Here is a 25,059-nt window from a genome sequence, read left to right on the forward strand (position 1 = left end):
ATTAGAAGGATATATACAGATAAGATATACAAGGATTAATTGGTATTGTCCAGTAAGGGTCGAAGGTATACATAGATATAATGGGGATTATACAAGAATAGTTTGATACATGATAAACAAGGAGTAGATATGAGAGTTCTATTGGTGTTCTTCGTTCATTTTTTTTTTTTTTTGTATTTTCTGTAGGATACACTGTCACTCAGTAATGCATTAAAGAAATACCATCATTTTCTAGTAGGAAGAGTTCTGTTCACAGGTTGGTTAATTGTCAGATGGCATTGGTAGTCACTGAATGTGAGGGCACTAAGTACGGGGAGTTTCTACGTCGTTTATAAGGCGTACTATGCCTGTAGTGACTCTGATTTCCTGGAGTCGGCATTCCATTTTCTGACACAACAATGCACTGCACATATGATGAGCAGAAAACCTATGAAAGCGATAACCACAGGGGGGAACACAACTGTTGGATGAACTCATGACCGGCTGAAGACCAGAGAAAATTGATCCATAATGAAGTCACTGTCATTGAGGAATGTCAGCATGCGCAAGTTAGGGGAGGTGATGGTAATGTTGGCAGATGGTAGGGTGGAAGGCATGTCGATTGGTTGAAAGATGTCATGGGAGTGTTTATGGACAGCTTGGTGATAGCGAGTGGCGTAAGTGATGACGGACTCTGATTTGACGGTACAATAGTCTGGTGCTTTGTAGAGACCACTAGTGGGGACGGATCGAACTGAAGAACCAGGACACATGATTGTGACAGAGATGGGAACAGCAAAGAAGAAGTACTGGATATGGTTGAGGTGAGCATGGTGGACCGGGAGTCCAGGGACAAAAGAACAGGCCGAGTAGATGGAATGGTTGCGAACTAAAGCTGACTCACAGGGTGTAGCACTGCTAGGGAAGATAGCGAAAAGGTGGGCAGCACAGAGACGAGAGGTCGGAGTAAGGGAGGAACATTTCTGGAGGTCTGTGGAAGACAGGAAGGCAACGGAAAGATGATCATGGGAGAGGAGGAAATATTCTGAAGGAACAGATACTTGTAACAAGGAGTTGTTGAGGCGGAAAGGGAAGGGAATGATGTGGAAAAGGTTAAAGGTTATGGCAGAACGGAGAGGAATATGGACGACGACGTATGTGGTGAGAAGAGTGGCTCGGAGAACAGGATAATAATATTCGAGGGAGGAGTAGGGGAGGACTGGGGATAGACCGAAGGTGGAGTGAGCCCATTCCAGGACAGAACGGAGAGCTGAGACAGGTACTAAGTCGGCAGTGACACGTCCATTTATAGCATCGACCAGGATACGAACCAAGGTAGAGACTTGAGACAGGAGAGAGTCAATGGCCAGGTGGAGATTATCCATGTTGAGTTTGAGGTAGAAGAACTGAGAGATAACGTTGAGATCTGAAAGGTGACGTTGTAAGATATCGGTGAAGTTGTTTAGAGTGGACGTGACTTCATTTAGGTGGGTCGTAAGCTTCTGTAACATTGTGTGTTGGATTTTAATGACTCGGCGTTGGGATTCTAGAGCTGAAGCTAAATGAGTGAGATCAGATGTGAAGCCAGAAATGTCACGGGCTGTAGCAACGCCAATCAAGCCACTCAGAATCTCACCACCGAAGTCGAAGAGACCTCGTTTCACACGAGAACCCTCCACAATATATCTATAGTACCACAAGCAGGTAATAATGCAATGGAGTGTTGTGCCATGGTGGAGAAACCAATAAGGGGATCTGCGGGATACTGCAAGTCATTAGTGACATGAAATTCAATTGGGATAGGGGGCAAATCTCTGTGTAGTTTGACTTCAAGGGTGACTCTTCCCTTAACCTTAAACTCTGAGCCTTCGACACCACATAGGCGAATGTCTGGTGGTTCTAGGAAACTGACGTGGTTGTGATGTCGTTGAAGAAGATGTAAGGAATTGTCGGAGATCAGATTTACTATAGATCCTGTGTCCAAGAAGAATGACGTTGGTATGTCATGACTGCATCCGAGAATGACTAAACCCGAGGATGTTATGGGACCTACATGGCGGATGGGGAGTTGGGTTTCCGGTTCTACGTGATATTGGTCCGATACGGGCGCGGCGCTTCCCCCGACTGTTGGCGGTTGAGGTAACGACATTCCTCAGTGGTGTGAGTCGTGCTGGATTTGTGGTATTTGCAGTGTGGACGACGTGAGCGGGAAGGCGTACGCTGTCTGGTTTGGGAGTGAGGACGTCTGTGTGTACGGTAGCAACTGGATGCTCGATGTCCAGGATGACCACAGTGCCAGCAAAGAATCGAAGATTGTCTGTTCTCTCGGGCGCTAGATTGATCACGACCTGCGGTAGGAGAACGATGCATGGCAGGTCTGCCGCATGTGGTGGGATGGGAGCGAGATTGGTCTGGGGTAGTGGAGGTGTGGCAAACTGAGGAGGCCAAGGGTTGGGTGGTGCCCTGATGCGTGTGGTTCGAACCGGTTCTTTCATGAATGGCTTAGTGACCTGAATAATTTTATCTCCTGGATTGAAACCGATTTCCAAGGCTAGCTCTCGCTGTTTAGGAGTAAGCCAGTGAAGGAATCTCAGGTAACCCATTAAGTCAGCAAAGTTGGTGAGTGAAAGCATTGGAACGCCATTTTTGTCTTCTAACCATTTCGTGCCTACCAGTAATTGGAGCATCTCGCTACTAGTTGCTTTCATGGTGGCGGCAGCTTCGCAGATCTTGGCATATTGCGCTGGGACTCGCAAGTCCTCATCTAGTTGGTTTAGGAGATTAATGAATCCCATGAGAGACGCGGTATTTGAATGCTGGCAACAAAGGCTGATGAGTTCCGTACGAAAATCAGCAAAGGTATGAATGCTATCGAAATGTCCTGCACGGATCGCGGATCCGATGTCCGATTTGCCGTGGTGCAAGCGACCCATGAGGTAGGCTACTTTGAGCGATTCATTGGTGATCTGCCTATTGTGGATGTTTGTTTCGACTTCTCTGAGGAAATCATAGACAGACCAAGTTAGGTCCTGGCCGGTAAATTTGGGACGATTGGCATCGTCGAGATAGATAGACTGTGGGAAGTGAAACGGAAGTGTCAGATACAGGGCGGTGGTACTCTTTGCCACTTCGTAAATGAGTGATCGTGTTAGAGTCGGCAGACGGTGTATGATCAGGTGATGTTTCCGGGTCGAGAAGGCTGGCGGTAAACGGTTGACGTGGAAAGTATGACATTTAATGCGGCAATGGAAGATGAGATGAAGGACGAAGATGGATACGTAGGTGGAAATGTATAATATAACAATGAGAGAATGGAATACACGAGTAGGTGTGAAAACGAATGAAGGTGCGGAGATGGATGGTTTAAATAAAAGGCAAAAAATGAGATGGATAATAAATAACGTAGGTGAAGATGAAAACGGGGGAATGGAAATGAGATGGAATATTTACAATATCCAATCTGTAGAGAAAATCGAGGATAATCTCTATAGAAAGGTAAGGTATACTATAGTTACACAGTAGAGACGAGATTGACGAGATGTATGGCGTGCAGGTGTGGCTGGGTGCAGCGGGGCTGGGGCGGGGCGGGGCGGGGCGGGGCGGGGCGGCGGTGGAGAGACAGCTGGGCGGAGAGGAGAGTGGCTGGTGACGAGACTGGAGCGATATGTTGGATGAGACTTAAGTCGAGACGGGAAGAGACGCTGCGATGAGTCACTGGCAGGGAGTGGCAGTCTTAGGAGGCTCACGGAATTCAGACCACATGTGGCAGCGGCGGGGCCAGTGGTGGGTTGTGAGGGCAGATGTTGGTTCAATGCAGGTGTAGAGCTGTTGAGTTGCAAACGCAGAGAATGGCAGTGGGCAGACAGTGGGCAGACAGTGAGAAGTGGCACCCTGGGGGCAGGATTTATGATGAGGTCGGAACAGGTGCTGGGAACAGGTGAAACAGGTGTGTAGGGTGGCGATGGTGACACTTGCGGGCAGGAACAAGGTGTGTGGTTGGGGTTGTTTGAGAGGTGAGCACTGGTGAGAGAAATTGTACACCCGGAAAGCACAGCCGGTTATTACACCACTAGAGGCACTGAGGAGGGGTGAGGCTGTGAGATGCGAGACGTCGTGTATCTGTTGGTGTCACTAAATAGTGGAGGAGGCGGTCAGAATCTGATGGTTCGAAACACCGCTGCTACCAAATGTAACTTGCAATACTTTGGTGATAGAAACTCCGTGTACAAACAGCTAGATAAGGAGTTTATTACGAGCTCAAAAAAATAGTCTGCCCGACTTGAATGTCTGCTCTCAACTGACGCAATAACGTCTTCGCCCAGGCTTGGGCGACGTCATATGTATATATATATATATATATATATATATATATATATATATATATATATATATATATATATATATATATGACGTTGCCTTACTCCCTGATGGGGTCGGCCGCTCTTATGTGTCGTCGCCAATAACTTATGTCCGCTGCATCCTCTTCCTCCAGGCCTAACTGCCTATATTTCTTTCTCATTTCCGTCTCTCCATCTAATCCTTTGTCTTCCCCTCGTTCTTCTCCCTTCCTCCTTACTCCTCCATGCCACCTTCACAGGATCAACTTCCTCCCTCCTGGTCACATGCCCATACCACCTCAAACGTGCCTCTCTTGCCTTCTCCACAACTGACACAACTGCCTCTGCTCTAATGTCATAGTTACTCCTCGTCTCTCTCTGTGATACTTTCATCAGCCAATACAACGTTCTCATCTCTGTCCTCTCCAGCTGTTTCTCTTGATTCTTCCTCAGTGCCCTAGCTCCTGCACCATACAGCAATATAATGGCAACTTTTGGAAGATGGTTTCAGGTCATTCCTCCATCTACCCCACACACCCCGAAGGGAGGCACGTTCCCCAGTTTAGAAAACACTTGTTTACAAGAACATTGTCAACCGAGTGCTAACCCAACATAGTCGGTGGTACTGACACATTCTATCAGTGACGTTTGTTGCTCTTGGTTCAGTTAATAATATTTGTTTATCCAGATAAATGTTAGAACGCGTAGTACTAGACTGATGCATGAAGTTTATCAGAAACTCAGTAGAATAAAATAGTTGGGTTGAGAAACACTTCTTGTTAAATGTAATGGGACAAATAAGTCCTTCCTTCGACCTAATTCCCAGAAAGAATTATTATTTAGCTATATTCTCATCAACTGTGAGTTGTATGAGGCAATAAGTATGTGAAATTATCTCTCAGTGTGCGTGGAAGGAGTGGGCAGAGAGGAGAACTGCCTGCCAAATTTAATGCGTTTGGGGGAGTGTGTGTAAATCACTGGGTCGGTCAGGATAACTTGACTGGCGTGATCGTCATCTCATTACTCTCCAGAAAGAGGGCTGAGAGCTCATATAGTCCGATCTAGGGCAAGGATGACCTTCACACACGCGCACAACCATTCCCTCCCTGAAGAGGAACAGTAACCTCCCACTTCGTTAATGAAACTTTTTGCACCCGATCCGGCGCGAACCCCCGTCCTACTAGATGGCAGTCGAAAGCATTACCACTAAGCCAGTGTGTGTGTGTGTGTGTGTGTGTGTGTGTGTGTGTGTGTGTGTGTGTGTATGTGTGTTTGTGTGTAGACTGGCTAGAACATTTGTGTGGACGAGGCGACCGCTACTGCTAGCACATTTGAAGATAATCCGTTACGAAAATTTCGTAAAACGGTAGGTGCATGTACTATTTGTAGCAATGCAAGTATTACATATTGCTGGTAATTTTGTGTGAGTGTCGTGTGTGCTTTGTCAACTATATCACCATCTTAAATAGCGACATATGTCGGTAGTCACTTTAGATGACAACTGAAAAATAGACTGATTGTATCTTTTTCCTGCCAACCGGAAGGCTATTAATGTGACTGTATGTCAGGTATTCTACTGCGCATCAGAGAGAGAGAGAGAGAGAGAGAGAGAGAGAGAGAGAGAGAGAGAGAGAGAGAGAGAGAGAGACTATGCACGTTTAATACTCGTATAATCACACACGCATGCACATATATATATATATATATATATATATATATATAGAGAGAGAGAGAGAGAGAGAGAGAGAGAGAGAGAGAGAGAGAGAGAGAGAGAGATTATGCACGTTTAATACTCGTATAATCACACACGCATGCACATAAGCATAAAGTTATATAACCCTGTTAAGATATGAGGGATTGGCCCTAAGAAAGTGTTGACTGGGGTATGCTTAAATTTGTAGTCTGGTATGAAGGCCAGGCTCATTCATCCGTAAGCGGGGTAAGTGCCCTATACGACTATGAAAGGATAACAAATTACGCCGTCAGTCAAAAGGATGTAATTTCCTTATTCTGTCAGCGTTCGGTCTTAACAGTAGTTGACTTATACAACTATAAAATGGACTTTTACAAGGTTAGATTCCGTATTCAATACAAGTTGTATTAAAAGTGACAGTAGCCTATCTTTGTTAAGCAACTTGCATAAGCATCTGATATCAGTTTAAATATTTATAAATTCTCGGTCAACAATAGAAACATTTCCTATATTACGGGACGGAATGACGGAATGACCTGTGTCGTATCCTCCACTCTCTACTTACCCTTGGTATGTTTCGTACTCAGTCTCCCCAAGTACGGTGAATGGCTGCCACTAATGAGTATTGGTAGCGTGGGACAGTAGCAGCGGAGAGTGTGGAGACAAGCCCAGAGGGGACCTGTAACCTCGTAGGTTAGGACACTAAGATATTAAATACCCCTTTCTGCCCCAGACTCCCTCCTGGACTTCCCAAAAATTAACAGTACCACACTAAGGTTACAACACACAGAAATAATTTTAACTTTAATTCTTAACAATCTGCTGCAGAGTACTTACACTACTTCAGAACAAATTACACAGCTATAACATTAACTTATTATCCCGAGTCTCATCTCGACGCAAGGGAAGTCTCAATCACTTATTTACGACTTAACGGCAAGTAAGCACTTGACTTAATAGCCATATGTGACTTCAGTCTACTTATTTAAAAGACTAGACAATCATCCGTGAGTGGAAAAGGTTCACTTAAATGTTATAAGTCTTACTCTAAGTTAACTCTACTACTTAATTACTGTTCGCCACGACCTGGAACATACGCGTCAACTAATATTGCTGGTTTTTCCGAGTAGAGCCTGTCGGAACTTTACTTTACTCTAACGGCACTTATATACCTTGCGTTACTTTCCCGCAAGACTATTCTTCACTACTTCTACTCACCAGTACCGCGAAACCCATGGTCGTGGCTGTTCTGGTCGTCTGTCCCAGACAAGACAATCCTGTCTGACTACCAAACCTTCTCTAGCCCCATCTCTCTCATGAGCGTGCTTATATACACCTCCCACACGGACACTGAGTCACTAATACACCATACTCCATCCCAGTATACACCCCAGTATACACCCTCGTTCTCACGCACTGGCACACCATTATGAGTGAGAGTTCACAGATGACAACCACTCCCGGGACCCCCTAGGGTACCTCGAGTACATTAGCCTCTAACCCCTGGACCCTCAAGAACTATTATTAATGTGCATCCTGGGTGTTTTGCCCCACCTAGTCACCCTCTTTACGTAGTCACCCTCCTTCTCTCATCACTCCTTTATTTACTTCGTTTATTCTTGTATTTCATCTTCCCTTTCCTCCGCAATTCTCTCCAGCCCTCGCTGTCTCCCAATTCCCTGTGCTCTTTTCCACTCCTGCTGGGCACATGCCAAAACCTCAGCACCATACTTACGTCACAGTGTTTTATATGCTGCTTTCAGGTACTTCTGGCGTTGGCGACCCATTTTCCTATCGTCCCTCGCTCCATATTCGTCTGCCCCACATCCGTCTTCTTCTCCACTCCTCCTTTCTCCGCCTTCCTCCTCTCCTCCTCTACTCCCACTCGACCCAGGCCTCGGTCTGAAGGGGCCGTGTGAGTAAGAGGTGGAGATGACGTCAGGAGCAGCGGTATTTGGGTGGGCGGCAAGTACATGATCGTTGTAAGCCCGACACCCCTCCCTCCTTGTTCTCGCCATGTACTCCGCAGGAACATCAGGGGAGTTCCCGGGGTATGCATCCCCAGGTGGTGAGAAGAAAGAGAGGTCGATCCAAGATCGGGAATGCTCGAATGACGGTCCAATGCAGCGAGAGCAGCGTCTGTTTATCCAACACTTATACGCTAAATAAGAAGCAAGGAACATAGGAATAGCTAGGGCAGCTGGCTGGGTTGGTTTAGGTAGGGGTTTGAGAAGAAGGAGTTTAGATTGGAAGTGTAACAACTCATCTAGGTACACAGGTGTGAAGGAGTCATTCTGGGAAAAAATCTCAGGGATTGCTCGTATGGCATCTAGTTCAACATGAGAGAGAGACATATTAAAATGCAATGTATGGGGACGTAGAGACAGTTTAGTATCCTTGGTGAGGGTGGCATAAGCTGGAAGTATGAGTGTCTCACTGTGAGCACTGCAACCGTCACCCAGGACCAAATGTCCTATACCTTTAACAATCTGTATTGTCTTACTTATCTCATTAACAGCACAATTAAGAGTAAATTGCATAGGCTTATTCGTAGAAAAGCACCACTTATCGTTATTCTTAACAAATACAGGAACAAAGTTTTTAATGACTCTTTGTGCTGAGGCACAAAGTCCTTTTTGAGGAATGTAGCACTCTCACATGTGCTAGTACTTGACCTCAACACTGGACTCTGCAGCTCGCACACCAGCAACTGCTGATGAGTGCGGCACTGAGTGAAATCGTCCATAAGCATATAATGTAAGCGATTTTCACTCAGCGCAATGAATTTGGCAGAGGGGACAGTTTGTACATAGACATCTGTGTCAGGGACTTTATAAGGCATGGAAGTGATCCGGAAGACATCAAAAGTATCTGCCGGGTCACCCTGAACCGGAACTAGTAAGTAGAAGCACACTGAAGAGGGAGTCTTGCGAGGCACTGCCTTAACGAGATCCCTATATAACGCAAGATATTCTGGTCGAGCAGGGAAAAGCAATCCTGGTCTCATTAAAGAAATATTATTTAAAAGTTCCAGCAATAATGTATTTGGCACGATGTCCGCACTCAGACGAGCTTGCATCACATTCTGTAGGCCTAACTTAATCCTCACATGATCGGCAATTATATCCGACAAAGCTAACTGAAGAATAAGAAAAGCCTCAAATATGCGAGCTTCGCCTTCTAACTCTAGAGTTTTTATGGAGAAGAGCCTAATTACAGCATGTGAAATATTAGCTGTCTGCTGCAATTTAGTAATTGCAGCATGCATATGTGACATGTCTCTTATAGTCGTATTTAGTATTTGGAAGTGAACATTTAACACTCCACGCTCATTCTCGGACATCTGTTCAATTTGACCCAATCTAGTGTGAATTTCGTCCACCAGATTCTGGGTAGCAGTCCCAAATAAAGCATTAGGAATATTGCCAACAAGATCAATTGCGCCTCTAGTTCTACGACCTGACAGTGGTTTATCCGACAACAAATAATTAACAGAATTCTTTAAGTCATCAAATCTAATTCTAAATTCATGTTGAAATGATATCGAAGTCTCCCTTAATGACGACACAAGGGTGGATGAGTTGTCCATGTGATCTATATTCCACTGGACAGAGTCAACCAGATCCTGTGCCTCAGTATGTGGTCGGTATAACTCATCCTGTATTAACAAGACAGGGACAACATAATGATTTCCTGTTGATATAAGTTTGGAGACTGGAGAATAGATGAGGCCTGTTGGAGCAGGTTTTTCAATGTGGGGGTCAATGTGCCTAATCTTTCCTGATACTACGACTGCAAGCAGCATAATCTGGAACAAAAATAAAATAGCATGACTAGTAACTTATTCTCTACTTGTCTTCCTGTCAGTGTGTTCTATTGGCCTGTCCATAACTAGAGGTAAATCTTCTACTATTGTGCGTGATCTTAGGCTGTATCTAGGGGCCGACGCAGGGCTGAGGCTGCTAGCCGGGGAGAAACGATCTGGCGCCGGTGTAGCGTTATGATCTGTCCCCCTGTCCGCCCCCTACGGCGCATGCGCGGGAGTTGCCAGAGGCCGCCACAAATATGCCATTTGTCCTCTGATCTCTATAGGGGTAACATGATCGCAGCCTCTCGCCCTTTGTTTACAAACGGCAAATGGTCATTCCGGCTTCTCATATCATTCGTCTCAAAGCATTCTCGGGTAGTTTCCGCCCTTAAATTAAATTAGGTTAGGCGGAAAGGAATAAAAAATCGAATTTCTAAGGTATGAATGAGTTAGGTTGGATAAACATTGTTATAATTAATAATCTGGGACGAGTTATCTATTCTTGTTAGGCGTGAGGATTGCCTTAGCTTTGTATCTTTATGGGAATGAGTCAAGCTCGTACTGTCCCATGTATTAAACCATTTTTATCATACATATCCTTGAAATTATATATATGTGAATGCTGTTCTCATATTAGCAAGAAATGTATACATGTTTCATACCTTCTCACTGATGTGATCATCAGGAGATAGTCTGTTACTGATAATTACTCCTAGGTCCTTCTCCTTTTCTGATATGTGTAGGGTTGATCTTCCTAACTTATAATACCAATCTGCTAATATGAGAACGGCAGTCACATATATAAATGAAGATATGCTGAGGAAGATATTCATCAGACCAACTCTGGAGTATGCATCACAATAGTCTGGAATCCTCATCTCAAAAAACACAGATAAGATTGAAAAAGTACAACGGGCCACTACAAGATGGGTACCAAGCTTAAGGGATTTAAGTTACTGAGAAAGAATGGAAAGACTGAATTTACCAACGCTACAGGAGAGGAGGAGGAGACATGATTATGCTATATAAATGCATATCAGGGGAACAGAAAATAGACATAAATGAATATATATCATATGTGTGAGGCATCAGCAAGAGGATATTGCAAAATACAGCATAAAAAGAGAGGTGATAAAGATGTAAGGAAATTCAGTTTCCCTAATAGGACAATTGATCAGTGGAATGCACAACCGAATGAGGTAGTGTGTGCCAAAACTATTTATAATTTCAAGGATATGTATGATAAAAATGGTTTAATACACGGGACAGTACGAGCTTGACTCATTCCTATAAAGATACAAAGTTAAGGCAATCCTCACGCCTAACAAGAATAGATAACTCGTCCCAGATGATTAATTATAACAATGTTTATCCAACCTAACTCATTCATACCTTAGAAATTTGAATTTTTACTGCTTTCCGCCTAACCTAATTTAATTTAAGGGCAGAAACTACCCGAGAATGCTTTGAGACGAATGATATGAGAAGCCGGAATGACCATTTGCCGTTTGTAAACAAAGGGCGAGAGGCTGCGATCATGTTACCCCTACAGAGATCAGAGGACAAATGGCATATTTGTGGCGGCCTCTGGCAACTCCCGCGCATGCGCCGTAGGGGGCGGACAGGGGGACAGATCATAACGCTACACCGGTGTAGCGTTATGATCTGTCCCCCTCTCCGACCCCTACGGCGCATGCGCTGTGGTAGCCACAGGCCCCCACATAAATGCAATTTGTCCTCTGATCTCTGTATGGGGAACATGATCTCAGCCTCTCTCCCTTTGTTTACAAACGGCAAATGGTCATTCCGGCGTCTCATATCATTCTGCCTCAAAGCTTTCTCGGGTAGTTTTCGCACTTAAATTAAATTAGGTTAGGCGGAAAGCAGTAAAAATTCGAATTTCTAAGGTATGAATGAGTTAGGTTGGATAAACATAGTTATAATTAATCATCTGGGGACGAGTTATCTAATCTGTTAGGCGTGAGGATTGCCTTAGCTTTGTATCTTCACAGGAATGAGTCAAGCTCGTACTGTCCCGTGTATTAAACCGTTTTTATCATACATATCCTTGAAATTATAAATAGTTTTGGCACACACTACCTCATTCGGTTGTGCATTCCACTGATCAATTGTCCTATTAGGGAAACTGAATTTCCTTACATCTTTATCACCTCTCTTTTTATGCTGTATTTTGCAATGTCCTCTTGCTGATGCTTCACACATATGATATATATTCATTTATGTCTATTTTCTGTTCCCCTGATATGCATTTATATAGCATAATCATGTCTCCTCCTCTCCTGCAGTGTTGGTAAATTCAATCTTTCCAGTCTTTCTCAGTAACTTAAATCCCTTAAGCTTGATACCCATCTTGTAGTGGCCCATTGTATTTTTTCAATCTTATCTGTGTTTTTTGAGATGAGGATTCCAGACTACTGTGATGCATACTCCAGAGTTGGTCTGATGAATATCTTCCTCAGCATATCTTCATTTATATATGTGAATGCAATTCTCATATTAGCAAACAATGTATACATGTTTCGTACCTTCTCACTGATGTGATCATCAGGAGATAGTCTGTGACTGATAATTACTCCTAGGTCCTTCTCCTTTTCTGATATGTGTAGGGTTGATCTTCCTAACTTATAATACCAATCTGGTCTTTTCTCACTTTTACCAAATTTTATTACATGACACTTATCCACATTAAATTCCATTTGCCATTTATTGCTCCATTCATGAAGCTTGTTCAATTCCTCTTGCAGCTCTTTGCAAGAATCTATGTTAGTAATTTTCTTTTGAATTTTTGCATCATCTGCAAACATATTTAGATAGCTTCCATTTCCAGTATTACTGTGCCATTCATATATACTAAAAACATAATATACTAAAAACATAACTGAGCCCTGTGGCACTCCGCTGGTCACTTCCCTCCATGATCAGTAATTTCCCCTTAATATTGTTCTCATTTCCTTTTTCTGAGAAAATCCTGCATCCAACAGTGGAGACTGCCTTGGATACCTCCTTGATGGTACAGCTTCCATAAAAGTCTTTGATGCGGTACTCTGTCAAATGCTTTCTTAAAATCTAAATAGATACTGTCCACCCATCCTTCTCTTTTCTGTAATGTTTCTCTAACTTTGTCATAATTGCTTAGAAGATTAGTAACACATGATTTTCCCTTCCTAAAACCGAACTGCCTCTCTTTTATCATACCATGTTCTAGATGTTTTACCCAAACTTCCCTTATCAGCTTTTCTAGTATCTTACAACACTGGTCGGTGATACTGGTCTGTAGCTGAGTAGTTCTCATTGTGTTAAATTTGACTAGCGTACAGGTATTTGTAGACCTCACAGGTGGTTAAGAGGGATGAGTAAAGGACTCATGAATGGAATGGAAGGAAATGGAATGGATTAAAAAAAAAAAAAAAAAAAAAAAAAGGAAAGCGAGCACCAAGCCACTCAATGACTAAGTTTCCCCCTGGGGAGGGGGGGATAGAATACCTCCTCAGTATCCCTGCTTGTCGTAAAAACCGTCTAAAAGGGGCACTTTAATCTTCATCCTTCCTCTTTTCCCCCTCTGCTTCTTGTACTTTATCTGTCCCACCTCTCTGCCTTATATTTTCACTTTAATACCCACCCAACTCCTATTGTAGTGCCATATAGTCATTGACTGGCTTGCTGCTACCTTTCCTTTCTTTTTTTTTTCAATAATCCATTCCATTCAATGACTAAGTTATATGGCACTAACTTGGGTGGGTATTGAAAATATATGGCAGAGAGGTGGAACAGATAAAGTACAAGAAACAGAGGGGGAAAAGGGGAAGGATTTTTAGTGGGCTTTTACGACAAGCAGGGATACTGAGGAAGTATTCTATCCCCCCCTCCCCGAGGGGAAAGGATTCGTGAGATAACCGTGACTGGGAGTTGGCTTAGTTTCCATTGATAGCACCCCTCTGGGGAGGGGGGACAGAATACTTCCTCAGTATCCCTGCTTGTGGCAAAAGGGGCACTTTAATCTCCATCCTTCCCCTCTTCCCACTCTGCTCCTGTACTTTATCTGTCTTACCTCTCTGCCTTACATTTTCACTTTAATACCCACCAAACCCTCTTCCATTATAGTGCCATGTAGTCATTGTTTTAGCTTGGTTCTGGCGCTTATTATTCACCTCCTCTTGTACTTCATGTGTCTTATCTTTCAGCCTTATATTTTCACTTTAATAACCACCCAACCACTTCCACCTCAGTGCCATTTTTTCTTTGGCTTGGTGCTAACTTTTTTTTTTTTTTTTTTATTACTGTATTCAATGTATTTCCACTGATAGTACAGTATATAAATATATCCTGTGCTACTGGACACGACAGGGTTTATGTTACTGCACATGTGTGCAGATTTAAATAAATGATTGGTATTAAAATATGCTAATCAGTGATGTGTAGTAATGTACCCAATGTGCTGAATAACCTAACTTAGGATTTTTTTTTTAAATTTCCCATAACAACTAGTATCTGAAGTGATCTCAGTAACGTAACTGATAAGGGTCTTAACTTTATCATTATCCATTGAATCAGTAGCAGTGCTGTAACAGTGTGAACAGCAAACTTCACTAAGCATACCCTACTGGAGTGCATACTGTTTTCATAGTGTTTGGAGTTAAAAGTACTTTTCCATAAATGAAATTCAGAGGCTAATTTTTATTTCACATTGACTGAACTTGAACTATACTGGACTAGCCTAACACTCTTATGTGAGATTTCTCAAAACTAAAGGGAGATGTAAGATTTCTCAAAACTAAAGGGATTGGATTGGATAATTGGAACAAAAAGGAAAAGGAAAATCCAGCACCAAGCCACTTATTGACTCTATGGCATTTAAAAGGGGTTGGGTGGGTATTAAAGTGAATATATAACGCAGACAGGAAGCTATCTAAATATGTTTGCAGATGATGCAAAAATTCAAAAGAAAATTACTAACATAGATTCTTGCAAAGAGCTCCTTCATGAATGGAGCAATAAATGGCAAATGGAATTTAATGTGGATAAGTGTCATGTAATAAAATTTGGTAAAAGTGAGAAAAGACCAGATTGGTATTATAAATTAGGAAGATCAACCCTACACATATCAGAAAAGGAGAAGGACCTAGGAGTAATTATCAGTCACAGACTATCTCCTGATGATCACATCAGTGAGAAGGTACGAAACATGTATACATTGCTTGCTAATATGAGAATAGCATTCACATACTGTATATAAATGAAGATATGCTGAGGAAGATATTCATCAGACCAACTCTGGAGTATGCATCACAGTAGTCTGGAATCCTCATTTCAAAAAACACAGATAAGATTGAAAAAATACAATGGGCCACTACAAGATGGGTATCAAGCTTAAGGGATTTAAGTTACTGAGAAAGACTGGAAAGATTGAATTTACCAACGCTGCAGGAGAGGAGGAGACATGATTATGCTATATAAATGCATATCAGGGGAACAGAAAATAGACATAAATGAATATATATCATATGTGTGAAGCATCAGCAAGGGGACATTGCAAAATACAGCATAAAAAGAGAGGTGATAAAGATGTAAGGAAATTCAGTTTCCCTAATAGGACAATTGATCAGTGGAATGCACAACCGAATGAGGTAGTGTGTGCCAAAACTATTTATAATTTCAAGGATATGTATGATAAAAACGGTTTAATACACGGGACAGTACGAGCTTGACTCATTCCTGTAAAGATTCAAAGCTAAGGCAATCCTCACGCCTAACAGATTAGATAACTCGTCCCCAGATGATTAATTATAACTATTTTTATCCAACCTAACTCATTCATACCTTAGAAATTCGAATTTTTACTGCTTTCCGCCTAACCTAATTTAATTTAAGGGCGGAAACTACCCGAGAAAGCTTTGAGACGAATGATATGAGACGCCGGAATGACCATTTGCCGTTTGTAAACAAAGGGCGAGAGGCTCCGATCATGTTACCCCTACAGAGATCAGAGGACAAATGGCATATTTGTGGCGGCCTCTGGCAACCACCGCGCATGCGCCGTAGGGGGCGGACAGGGGGACAGATCATAACGCTACACCGGGCCGACCACTTTACTCGGGGACTCCCAGTCTCCACTCGGCTCGTGACTGCTCGCTCCGTTTTCTATCTCGCCTCTATCCTCGCTCTCATTTTCGCTTCTACTTTCATTATCACTTTCATTCCCACTCTGTTGAACTGGGTTGGTAGCACCCATAGAACTTTGATTTACTGGCATGTTGGATGATTGTGTCGCACCGCGACTAGATACCGGAATGGCTGTAAAATCATCTGAGCCGTCCTCACCATCACCATCATCATCATCATCATCATCTGTTTCATGTACTGGGTATGCCCTACGTACATTCTTATTATCCTTAGTGGTGAGGCAAGATTCGGGGATTACTCACACATGATCAACATGAAGGGTGGAGACAGCTCCATCCTTCACACATCGTACTTTAATTACAACGTCACTAACACGCTCCGTGACTCTGTATGGTCCTGCGTAGAGAGGCTGTAACTTCCTAGCAACTCCCTGTTTAGGAATCGTGCTTACATACACTCTGTCTCCTACCTTGATCGGTTTCACTACGGCCTTTTTAGCCCTGTACTTCTCATTCTCGGTACTAGCCCCGTCCAAGTACAACTGACATCTTTGAAATACTTTAGTGGCCATGGCTGCTAGCATGTGTTTCGCATCATCTACATTGTAGTGAGGTTGAGTCTCGTTTACTATCTCATAGGGTACCCGTGGGTCCCTCAGGTACAACAGGAAATAGGGCGAGTCCCTGATCGACCTATTATACCCTGAATTGTAAGCCATGCATGCCAAATGTATCATCCGGTGCCAATGGTTTCCATTACTTTCAATCATCATACGTAAGATTTGAATGACAGTTCCGTTCACTCGTTCTACTAGTCCATTCACAGAAGGGTGATACGGAGTCGTAGTGATGTGCTTCAGCATCAATATTTCCGCAATGCCGCGCAAGGTAGCATTCACGAACTCTGTTCCTTGGTCCGTGACCAATTGTTGAGGAGTTCCGTGAATGCAAACAACTCACTCTACAAACAAACAAGCTACCTCTTCCGCCGTCTTTGTTTTCAGTGGCTCAGCAATAAGAAATCTGGTTAATGTATCCACTACCGTAAGAACGTATTTATGTCCAGCCTCAGACATATTTAACAGTCCTATAATATCCATGTGGACCCAGTACAATGGTGCCGGCACATCTGGGTACCTCATAAGTGGAGCCAGGGCGTCCCCCAACCTCTTAGAGGTAATGCACTGTGTGCAGTGACGACACAAGTTAGTGATATCCTTGACCATAGTTGGCCAATATGCAAATCTTTTGGCGCGCGCAATAGTTACCTTGGCCCCACCATGTCCTGACAGTGGCAAATGATGGGCTAAGTGTAGGGCTGCTGACACACTTTGTTCAGGTACAACCACCTGTAATACATCATTGTCTTCGTACGCACGAGACTCGATCCTATACAACAGACCATCCTGGCGGAGAGAGAACTGTTCAACCGGGGCAGACAGTTTGGGGGCCTGAGGGACTTCTCCGCGAAGATACTGCTTCAATGATCCCCAAACCGGATGCACATCTTGCTGCTTTCGCAGTTTGTCAAGATTCCAGCTAACAGTGTCTGTATCGGTCACACCCCTCGTAACAGCTATAAGTTCTGTATCTTCATCTTGCTCTCTGCGAAGATGTGACAAGGCATCAGCCACTCGGTTCTGGTGTCCTGACAGGTAGGATACCTCTAAGTCGTATTCGGCAACCTGTATCTGCCATCTAGCTATCCTGCCAGAAGGCTCCTTCACATTAAAGAGCCACGTGAGGGGTCGGTGAGCCGTCTGCACAATCACTTTGTATCCCAAGACAAGAGGCCGATTTATCCACAATCCGTACACAATACTTAAGGCTTCTTGCTCGATAGTGGCATAATTAAGCTCAGCTTTATTTAATGCTCTACTAAAATATGTCAACGGTTTAAGGTGTCCATCCTCATCTTCCTGTTGTAATACCCCACCTATCGCAGTACCACTCGCATCAGTTGTCAGATGGAATGGTTTATCAAAGGAGGGAAACTTGAGTACGATGTCGTCAGTAAGCTTACTTTTCAGACTTCTAAAAGCTTGATCAGCCTCATCGTTCCACTCGATTTTTTGTTTACTGTTTTTCACTTCCTTCTTTCCACGAGTCAATTTTGTGAGAGGCAGAGCAATCTTAGCGTAATCACTTATAAATCTATGGTAATAATTAACTAGCCCTAGGAAAGATTGGAGTTCCTTCAGTGTCTTAGGAACAGCAATTTCCCTTATGGCTCAGACTTTATCCGGTTGGGGCCGCAATCCTTCCGCAGAAATTTTGTGTCCTAGGTAAGACACTTCATCTTTGAAAACACTGCACTTCTCTAACTTGAGAGTAAGTTGAGCTTCCTTAAGTCTGGCAAGGACCTCATCTAGGTTCTGTACATGTGAATCAAAATCCTTACCATAGACAATTATGTCATCCAGGTAAGTATGACTGATACGCCATGTCAGTCCTATCAGGACTTTGTTAACGATCCTTTGGAACACAGCAGGGGCATCTTTTAAGCCAAACAGTAGACTATTATATTCCCAATGACCGTCTGGTGAGGAAAATGCGGTCAGCGGTCGTGACGCCTCATCCAGAGGGATTTGATGGTATCCTTGACTCAAATCGAAGCTACTGAATACAGTATTCTCTCCTAACTGGGAAAGAATTTGTGCAATGTTTGGCAATGGGAAGGGGTCTGATATTATTTGCTTATTCAAATGACGAAAATCGACACTAATTCTCAGTCCACCATTCTTCTTGGCCACCGGGACCAAGGATGAACAATATGGTGATCTAGAAGAACGTATTATATTTTGCTCCCTTAGTTCATTTAGTTGTTGCCTGAGAGTTTCATGATACTTAACCGGTACTTTATAGGGACAGCGGTTTACAACCGGCCCTGTAGCACAGATGTGATGGAGGAAATAAGGTGTAATATTCAGTGGTTCATCGGGCAAGGCAAACACTTGAGGATGCTTTCGCACTAGACGGTTGAGAGCATCATTCTCCTTAGTCTCTGGTGGACACAACTCATCTACTTTTAGAAAAAGCTTAGTTAATCTCCCTTCTCCCTGCATAACACCAGTTGTTTGCCCTTGCTCATCCTCCTGATTCTCGTCCCACATTATCGCCTCAAACGGTTCTATTGTCCCCACCCTGTACCTGCCATATACTGACCCGGTCAGGGGTGGCGTTAGTGTAGGCAACATAAACCCTGGACTTTCCTCTCGCCTCGCTTGGGATTATCTGTACAATCCCTGGCCACAGCATAGCGGCGAAAGTACTACAAGGACTAGGTGAGAATAACCCAAAGGACCACCCTGAAATTTCGGTCTCTAACGGGATCATTCCACTTGTGAACGGATCAATCACGACTGTCTCACTCATTATACAAAGTCCAGAGATATACTCCTGGTCATCTGATAAGCCGGTTTCGACTACAGGCAAGGAGGAAGCACCATCTATGCGAAGATTCTCCTCTACCGACTGTAATTCTACCTTCTCCCCATCGATCTCTATGCACAACGGATCTGGTGTAATACATATTTTCCGAGCGAAAATAAAATCGGAACCTAGAATCACCGAAATAGTACATGGTAAGTTCCTCACCACTACTAATTCACTCTCGTAGGTGTGACCAGCCAACCCTATAGGCAGGCTAACCACTCCTACCACCTCAAGCTCATTACCACTTGCGGATACTAACCTTCGTCCTTGATACGGTCTGAGCTCAGGCTTGGTCTCACCCAAATTCTCATAGGTTCCTTGATTAATGAGCAATCGACATGCTCCGGTATCCAAGAGCATGGGACGATCCCTCATTTCACCACACGCTCCCATAATCATCACCAGATCCGTCCCGTTCCCCAGGATCATGATTTTTAGTCGATCTTTTTTTTTCTTTCCTTAGGACGTGCCGAACAATGGTCAGTACAATGAGTTCTATTTTTACAGTGATCACACCATGGTCTTTGACCTGGGTGTTCTACTTTAGCAAAACAGTGTTTTGCCAAGTGCCCTTGTCGGTCACAGTGGAAGCAACGGAATTTCTTTCGTTCTTCTGATGTTAACGTATGGTATTGGCCTCTCAAGAGTGGGTTAGGCGCGCGACAGGTACGTGCTCGATGGCCCGCCTCACCGCACCTATTACAGTTTGTTGGGGCATCCCCCGTGGATTTTCCAGTGCCTGTTTTTTCTTTTGGAACCTTGGCTTCTTTTGACTCCACATTTACATGTGCAACTACATCCCTTCTCTTTTCTTTTGCTACATTTACATCCGCCAACGACGAGTGACTTCGTTGTGCCCACTCAATGGCTTTACTCAGAATTTTATCAAGGGCATCAACAGGGCCTGTAAACTCTTTTTGGTCAAGTGTTGCTCTATACTGGGCAGGGAATACGTCGAGAAAGTTGTCCAAAGCATGGTATAAGGAACAGTCATAGTACCGAGGCTGCAGAGTTCCAATGCGTTTAGCTATACTAGTCAATCGCAGCCAGTATTCAACCAACCGTTCACCAGGATTACGATGCGCATGTTTTAACGCATGAAATGCAGGTTGGAGAGTTTGTTCTGGGGACAGCAGCATTGTGAGAATAGATTTAAACCGGTCCCAATCATCATTGGCCCTGACAATAAGGTCCTCAATGCTGTCATGTACCCCACCTAGAGTGTACTCCCGGACCACATCAAAGCGACCGGCAATAGACCACCTAGGTCCCGTAGTCTTACTCTCTATGTCCTGCAGCCATTTGCTAAGGTTTGTTTCTAAGATGACTCCAGGATATTCAGGTAATGTGGCAGTTCTACTTGCCGCAAAGCTAGACAACATCCTTAGCATTATCGGCAATAGCCTGCGATAGTTGGTCGGACAGGGTAACGATCCCTGCTGCAGCTGCTGCCTCAGTCATTTCGAACAATACTTCGTCTGATTCTGTATCTGAATCAAAGTAATGAGCAAAGAAAATTTCGTCTGAACCACTGTAAGAACTAGAGTCGCTACTGAGCTCCATACACAAGGGTTAGAACCTAGGTGTGGAACCACTTAACTTAAAAGTTTAATTAAGCCTTAAATATCCCATTAAGCTGCCACCATTGTTGTATCCTCCACTCTCTACTTACCCTTGATATGTTTCGTACTCAGTCTCGCCAAGTACGGTGAATGGCTGCCACTAATGAGTATTGGTAGCGTGGGACAGTAGCAGCGGAGAGTGTGGAGACAAGCCCAGAGGGAACCTGTAACCTCGTAGGTTAGGACAACAAGATATTAAATACCCTTTTCTGACCCAGACTCCCTCCTGGACTTCCCAAAAATTAACAGTTCCACACTAAGGTTACAAAACACAGAAACAATTTTTACTTTAATTCTTAACAATCTGCTGCAGAGTACTTACACTATTTCAGAACAAATTACACAGCTATAACATTAACTTATTATCCCGAGTCTCATCTCGACGCAAGGGAAGTCTCAATCACTTATTTACGACTTAACGGCAAGTAAGCACTTGACTTAATAGCCATATGTGACTTCAGTCTACTTATTTAAAAGACTAGACAATCATCCGTGAGTGGTAAAGGTTCACTTCAATGTTATAAGTCTTACTCTAAGTTAACTCTACTACTTAATTACTGTTCGCCACAACCTGGAACATACGCGTCAAATAATATTGCTGTTTTTTCCGAGTAGAGCCTGTCGGAACTTTACTTTACTCTAACGGCACTTATATACCTTGCGTTACTTTCCTGCAAGACTATTCTTCACTACTTCTACTCACCAGTACCGCGAAGCCCATGGTCGTGGCTGTTCTGGTCGTCTGTCCCAGCTGAACACAAGACAATCCTGTCTGACTACCAAACCTTCTCTAGCCCCATCTCTCTCATAAACGTGCTTATATACACCTCCCGTACGGACACTGAGTCACTAATACACCATACTCCATCCCAGTATACACCCCAGTATACACCCTCGTTCTCACGCACTGGCACACCATTATGAGTGAGAGTTCACAGATGACAACCACCCCCGGGACCCCCCAGGGTACCTCGAGTACATTAGCCTCTGACCCCTGGACCCTCAAGAGCTATTATTAATGTGCATCCTGGGTGTTTTTGCCCCACCTAGTCACCCTCCTTACGTAGTCACTCTCCTTCTCTCATCACTCGTTTATTCACTTCTTTTATTCTTGTATTTCATCTTCCCTTTCCTCCGCAATTCTCTCCAGCCCTCGCTGTCCCCCAGTTCCCTGTGCTCTTTTCTACTCCTGCTGGGCATGTGCCAAAACCTCAGCACCATGCTTACGTCGCAGTGTTTTATATGCTGCTTTCAGGTACTTCTGGTATTGGCGACCCATTTTCCTATCGTCCCTTGCTCCATATTCGTCTGCCCCACATCCGTCTTCTTCTCCACTCCTCCTTTCTCCGCCTTCCTCCTCTCCTCCTCTACTCCCACTCGACCCAGGCCTCGGTCTGAAGGGGCCGTGTGAGTAAGAGGTGGAGATGATGTCAGGAGCAGCGGTATTTGGGTGGGCGGCAAGTACATGATCGTTGCAAGCCCGACACCTGTTTGCTTAGTTACCGAACTTATTCCATCAAATAGCAGCTTGTTGCCACTACCATTTATTATTAATAGAAAAATTGTATTGGAATGATTGTCTACACAGTTTGTTGACACAATTAATGGCTACTTTACCTCTCCCTATCACTCACCTACCCCCACCACCACCCTTCCTCCATCACTGACCTTCCCCGCAGCTGCCACCCCCTGCTTCGCCCCCAGCACTGTTGCCAGATAATTTCTGTCTGTTGCTGCTGCTGCCATCTACACAGTGTCCCGCGCGGAAATTTCTCCAACTGTACAGCTCCGGACAGAAATTCGTGATACACGATAATCTGCCACCAGAGGTCAGGTTAATCGCACACGTCTACCCCCCCAACTCCCCCTCTGTGAAAAATGTTTAATAGTTCTGGTAAACAAATCGGGGCCCTCTTTCTGGGCATCAAAATGTGAAAAATGTTTAATGTATACAAGTCGGTATCCCTGCCGGGGCACCGCTATGTAAGAAATTCAAACGAGTTTCATAGAGTTAGGTGAAACATAACAATCTTAACTCATCTACAATAACTATTTCTCTTCTATCTCATAGCTAATCCCCCCTTGAATTGGCCAATTCGTAAAGGTTACTTAGCTAGTGATGAGGGAGTGATCGATTACCGATGACGATGGGCTGCTTAGTGTAATTGCTTGAGCAATCAAGCGTCCTTTAGGTGCTTATGTACAACAGTGCTAGCTTGAGTAAGACTAGGAACAGAGTGAGGTGTACAGCAGGATCTACCTCCGTCATAGAATGGTAGGTTGCCAACTATAAATTAATTACAGTACTAAATACAGTTAGATTACATAATGATATGTACAGGGCGAATCTGACAAATTAATCTTAGTTTTACTTACACTAAAGTTAAACCAAATATTCCCTTAAACTGTGTAAATATCTTAATTTCACATCTGCTTAACACGAGAATCTTTCCCTACTCACCACGTCATCTAACGCGCAGACGCAGTTTAGGTCAGTGGAAAATGCCACATAATTACATGCATTTACAATGTATAGTTGTTCACGGGGGTTAAACGCAGTAGCACTTAATTTATCAATAACAAGAATTATTAAAGAGAACGTGATTTCTGGGTTATAAAAACCGCTTGAACAATTAACAACGGTCTCAAGTTTTCCTCTGCCTTTAACCAGGGATAACTATGATAAAAGTAGAGAGCGCAACTGCTCTGGGGGAAAATATTTCCCACACCCTCCTTACCCCCACCAAACACTGATTTGTTAGGCGGATGGATTGAAGATATGAAGCTTCACTCACTCTCACGTCTTGCCGCATGTAATGTTGCTTTCATTTATCTTACTATTAGGTGTATAATCAAGTGCATAAATCCATCTTCAGTTCCATGAGAAGTGATTATATCGAAGTTTTAGCAGATTTCAATACAATGACCTTAATGTACAGTGTCTGGTATCCAAATACTTATCGAACGTGTTCTAAGTGATAGACTAACATCCAAGTAACAATTGAAAGTTATATGGCCAGATAAGTCCGTCTCTTGCCTTGCCATCTGGACAGCCACATATACACCCACCTACTTATCCACCTACCCACTCAACCCATCCAACACAACCCACCGACCTCACCCTTGCCACCCACCCAGCCCACCGATCCCTGCTATCCACCCTGCTAACCCACGAATGCCACACACGAAGTTCATCCAACAAAGCCACTCAACTTATTTACTCATTCACTTCTCCACCCTGCACCCATCCAGCCACCCAACCCAACCACCCACTTAGATCATCCCGACCACACAATCGTCTCAGCCACCCTGGCGACTCACTTTGCCCACACATCCCGACAATCTATCTTGCCCACCGACCCCTACCACCCACCCTCACCACTCACAAATTCCACCCACCTTTCCCACTCACGAATTCCACCCACCCTTCCCACTCACGAATTCCACCCCCCCTGGTCACCCAACAATGCCATCCATCTCATCCATCCACACAACCCTTAACACTCTCCCTCAACACTCCCCACCAACCTCCTGCTGCCCATCCTGTCCACCCACTCCTCCCACCGACCAACCCGCCCATCCACCCTTCTTACCCAACCCCATTCACTCCGCCATTCCATTCATTCATTTGAACTCGACTTATCCATCAAACTCATCTTATCCAAACCTAACTTACCGACCCCTCCCCGACAATACACATACCCAGCCACCTACCCACCCAGCCCACCAAACGCATCCACTCACTAACCCATTTACCCCCTACAACCAACCCAATAGCACTCCACACCCAACAACTGCCCCCCCCCTCCCTCCCAACCATTACCACTGCCCACCCACCCTGTCGATCTACCGAAATACCACACCCACAAACTCAATCTCAGCAACTCCACCCACTCAACCAACTGACTCATACACACACACACACACACACACACACACACACACACACACACACACACACACACAACAAAACACGCATAAACAGACAGACAGACAGAAACACACACACACACACACACACACACACACACACACACACACACAC

The sequence above is a fragment of the Coenobita brevimanus genome, chromosome 53 (assembly GCF_032717465.1).
Source record: "Coenobita brevimanus isolate Jiangsu-jjx chromosome 53, ASM3271746v2, whole genome shotgun sequence".
Lineage (NCBI taxonomy): Eukaryota > Metazoa > Arthropoda > Malacostraca > Decapoda > Coenobitidae > Coenobita > Coenobita brevimanus.